We start from the raw sequence: 4,813 nt of genomic DNA, 5'->3' as shown, positions 1-4,813 counted from the left end.
CGGCCGGGCTGGCACCTGCTGGGTCGGAGCGCCCTCTGCTGGCGGCGCGGGCCCTCTGCAGCCGCGGGCGGCCCCCAGGCCGAGGTCAGAGGTCAGCCTGCAAAACTGAGCAGGGGCGTGCTTCCTCGTCCCCTTAGGGAAATAATCCCCAATTTGATGGCCACTATCCTCCGGAGCTCCGGTTTTTTTTTTTTTTTGTTTGTTTGTTTGTTTTTTAACATTTATTTATTTTTGAGACAGAGAGAGACAGAGCATGTAAGGGGGAGGGTCAGAGAGAGAGAGGGAGACACAGAATCTGAAACAGGCTCCAGGCTCGGAGCCATCAGCCCAGAGCCTGACGCGGGGCTGGAACTCACGGACCCTGAGATCATGACCTGAGCTGAAGTCGGACGCTTAACCGACTGAGCCACCCAGGCGCCCTCCGTTTTGTTTTTTTGTAAGTGTAGTTTTTTTTCATGTATATTCATTTTTGAGAGAGAGACAGAGACAGAGAGAGACAGAGCAAGAGCAGGGGAGGGACAGAGAGGGAGGGAAACACATAATCCGAAGCGGGCTCCCGGCTCCAAGCTGTCAGCACAGAGCCTGACATGGGGCTCGAACTCACAAACCACGAGATCATGACCTGAGCATTAGTCAATTGACTGAGCCACCAAGGTGCCCAGCTGGTTTTTGGTTTCTTTTTTTTAACTTTTTTGGGGGGCGGGGGTCCAGATTGATTGCTGGGCAATTTGTCTTAAGATAACATTATGTCTGGGGCTCCTGGGTGGCTCAGTCCAAAGGGCATGTGATTCTCCAACTCAGGGTCATGAGTTCCAGCCCCACCTGGGCCTAGCGATCAGATGAATGAATGAATGAATGGATGGATGGATGGATGGATGAATAAATAAATAAATAAAATATGTGACGTTGTTTATGATTTTCAGTGACCATTAACTATGTAACTCGTGCCTCCTGTGCTCATCTGTAAGGAATGACTCCCACCTGCCCTGGGTTGTGTCCGCTGATTTCTTTGAGTGCCTTCAGATTCGCGTGGCCCAGGATGGCTATCAGTACAAGTCAGCACGGGTCCTAGTAGTTTTCCATACTAACTTTGACCAGGACAATTGCTCCTACAACTCACTGGATCTATCCAGCGTTCATTCTGGGTAGAGTTAATTCTGTGGAAACGGGATCTCCAATCGGCCCGTCAAATGAGTGTGCTTTGTATCCAGGGCCTGAGTCAAGAGCACACTACATTTTGGATAAGATTGTTTGATGCTTTTTAAAAGGCCTGGCATAGGGGCACCTGCGAGGCTCAGGTGGTTCAGCATCCAACTCTTGATTTTTGCTCAGGCCATGATCTCATGGTTCATGAGATCAAGCCCCTAGTAGGGTTCTGCACTGAAAGTGTGGAGCCTGCTTGGGATTCTCTCTTTACCTCTGTCTCTCTGCCCCTCCCCTGAGTGCTCTCTCTCCCTCTCTCTCCTAAAATAAACAGACTTAAAAAAATAAATAAAAGGTCTGAAATATACATTTGTAGAATCAACTAATTTTTTTCCTATCCGTTGGGCTCCACTGATAGGGACCTTCATGTTTTTGTTGTTAAGCCACTTTAAGGGAGTTAGTGTGTGCCTTTTTTTTCTTTTTTTTCTTCTTTTTTAATTAATTAATTTATTTTAGGGCACCTGGGTGGCTCAGTCGGTCAAGTGTCCGACTTCGGCTCAGGTCATGATCTCACAGTTCTCAAGTTCCAGTGACTGGGCTCTCTGCTGACAGCTCAGAGCCTGGAGCCTGCTTCACATTCTGTGTCTCCCTCTCTCTCTGCCCCTCCCCTGCTCATGCTCTGTCTCTCTCTCTCAAAAATAAAATAAACATGAAAAAATAAAAATAAATAAATTTGTTTATTTATTTTGAGAGAGAGACAGCACCAGTGGGTGAGGGGCAGACAGAGGGGGAGACGGAGAATCCCAAGCAGGCTCCACACTGTCAGCACAGGGCCCAACATGGGGCTCAAACCCACGAACCGTGAGATCATGACCTGAGCCGAAATGAAGAGTTGCACACCCAACCGACTGAGCCACCCAGGTGCCCCTGAGTGTCAGCTCTTTCTTATAAATCACAATATCACAGACTTCTCTATTCACGGCTTCCCCAGACGCTGGGCCATCAATATTTGTTTACCTGCACATCCTCACCCTGCTAAGAAGGGCCGTATCACAGCAGTTATGTCCTCTGAGCAACCCTGAGAACAAAGGTACCTTTCTTTCAAGGCTTCTCATCAGGCTGGAGCCCTTCCTGGTGGTTTGTACAACCTTGTCAGGTGCACCAGGTGGCCGTGGCCAGCCTGTCCTCCAGCGGCGTCCTGAGTACTGTCCTGCACCTGCCTTCATCAGGGGGCCACTGAAAGTCCTCCTAGGCCCACCTCTCCCACACCCAGCGGTCTCCCTCAGCTACCGGAGCTGCCTCATTGCCTACCTGAACCCCACACAGACCAGGAGGCTGGACCTCAACAGCGGGGCCGCCTTCTCCAGCACCACAATGTCACCCCTGTGAGCCCCTTTGGTCTGCTGCCTTAGCACTGAGCTGGTGCAGAGATTTGCTGATCAAGAAACTTTTCTTCTAAGAAGCTCGGGGCATCAGCTTTGCAGATGACTGCTTGTGACTTGCTTTGCGTTTGTTTGGGTTTTTTGTTGTTGTTGTTGTTTCCAGCGAAGGCAATTTTTTCCCCACATGAGTAGGGAGGAAAAAAAAAATGCTAGTTCAAGAGCTGACTCGTGCATTCCAGGGGAATGGAAGATGGAAAAAAATGCTTGCTTGCCTTATTTATTTATTTACTTATTTATTTACTTACTTATTTAGAAAAACACAACCTTCTGGCGGTAATGCTGGAGGCTGTTCATCGTTCGGCTTCCCCAATCTCTACTTGGGTAATGGAACCCTTTGAAGTTTATCTGGGCACAGGATGGCCCAGTTTGGGGAGGCTTAGGGTAGACAGCGGATGAACTGTGTAATTTATGGATCGTGGTTTCCTCAGAAAAGTGCTTGCTCTCCTTTTTTTTTTCCCCCCTCCCATCTTCCTGCTGCCTGCGTATGGTGACAACAGTCGCGGAGGTGTGGAAGCAATCTGTTGAGTAGAGTGGAGGCATCCATCCACCAGCCTGGTCCGCGATGAGTCTGGAACAGAGCCACCTGCTGGCCGTGCACCAACCTCATACTCCTCCCTCACGAGAACTAAAGGCCCGTCTTACGGAGCCATATGCATTCTGGGATTCTCTGTTACATCAGCTTGGCGTGGCTTTCTTCTACTCCTTCGGCCATAAAAGAATGGGGAAGTCCAGGGGCAGGACTGCTGTACGTTGTGAAGTCAAAATGTGTCCACTGCAGAGTGGAGAGGGTGTTCCGGAGATTGTCACTGTTTGGGGATCCAGGACCGTGGGGAGAGGAGACAGGAGGTATCCATTGTCCATTTCCAGAGTTCGAGCCTCACCCCAGTTCGTCTGGAGCAAACCTGCTTTGGTCAGCCCACCGGTTGGCTCTTGGTGGTCATAGGCTAACTACGCGAGGATGGCGTCTAACCCCAAACCATGCTAAGTTCCGTGGCGGACATGTCTGGCGTCCTAAGGGAGCTCGTAACGGCAAGACATGACCTGGTTTGAGATGTTAGGAGCATAGCAGATTTCTTTAGGCGCCTCGTGCTATGAAGTTTCCGTGTCATGAGCAAGTGGCCCTCTCTTCCTGGTCGGTCAGGGCAGGAACGGTGGGGTCCTGGAGGGCGAGGCTCGAGGTGACTGTCCCCAGCCCCGTGGGGGAGGGGCCAGCTGGGCTGGGCACTTCCTGCCAGGGTCTGCGGTCAGAGATAGTGAGGACACAGCTCTGCAGGAAGTTTCACAACCCCTGTGCTTGGCCCCCCACGAAGCTGTGACTGGGCAGTGGGGATGGTGACCAGCTGAAGTTGACAGCTTTGGGGATGCCAAATGATGGTCTGGAGGGGACTTCACTTCTCTGGGCATCAGTATCCCCCAAATTGGAGGAGTCGCCTGGTGGGTAAGTGTCAGTAAGGGCGTAAAAGCTGGAACTTGGAGCCAGACAGATCTAAGTTTGAAACGCATGTCCCTCACTGTCTAGCTCTGCAATGGAGGTGCACGCTCCTCCGGGCCCCGGTTTCCCCATCTGGAGGCTGGAAGGGCGATTTCCATCTTATGGCCAGTTGTCTGTGAGCTGGTGATGCTGGGGGTGCCAACAGCAGCCGTGGCACTCGACGTCCTCTCTCTCTCTGACAACAAGGGTAAATGCAAACCTCTGCTGTGACACCCCCCACCCCGGGGCAGCTCCTGGTCTCGTCCAGTGCTACCTAAGGACTCAGCACTTTGTCACATCTCTTGTAAAAGCAAATCCATTTCTGTCTCTCTCTCAAAAATTAATAAACATTAAAAAAAAAAAAGATAAATAGAACTACCCTATGGCCCAGCAATGGCACTACTAGGTATTTATCCAAGGGATACAGGGGTGCTGTTTCAAAGGGACACATGCACCCCAATGTTTACAGCAGCACTATCAACAATAGCCAAAGTATGGAAAGAGCCCAAATGTCCATCGATGGATGAATGGATAAAGAAGATGTGGTGTCTATATACAATGGATTATTACTCAGCGATCAAAAAGAATGAAGTCTTGCCATTTGCTACTACATGGATGGAACTGGAGGGTATTATGCTAAGCGAAATTAGTCAGCAGAGAAAGAGAAACATCATATGACTTCACTCATAAGTGAGATTTAAGAAACAAAACAGATGAACATAAGGGAAGGGAAGCAAAAGTATAAAAACAGAGAGGG

The sequence above is a fragment of the Acinonyx jubatus genome, chromosome E2 (genome assembly GCF_027475565.1).
Source record: "Acinonyx jubatus isolate Ajub_Pintada_27869175 chromosome E2, VMU_Ajub_asm_v1.0, whole genome shotgun sequence".
Taxonomy (NCBI): Eukaryota; Metazoa; Chordata; class Mammalia; order Carnivora; family Felidae; genus Acinonyx; species Acinonyx jubatus.
This window is presented reverse-complemented; position numbering follows the sequence as displayed.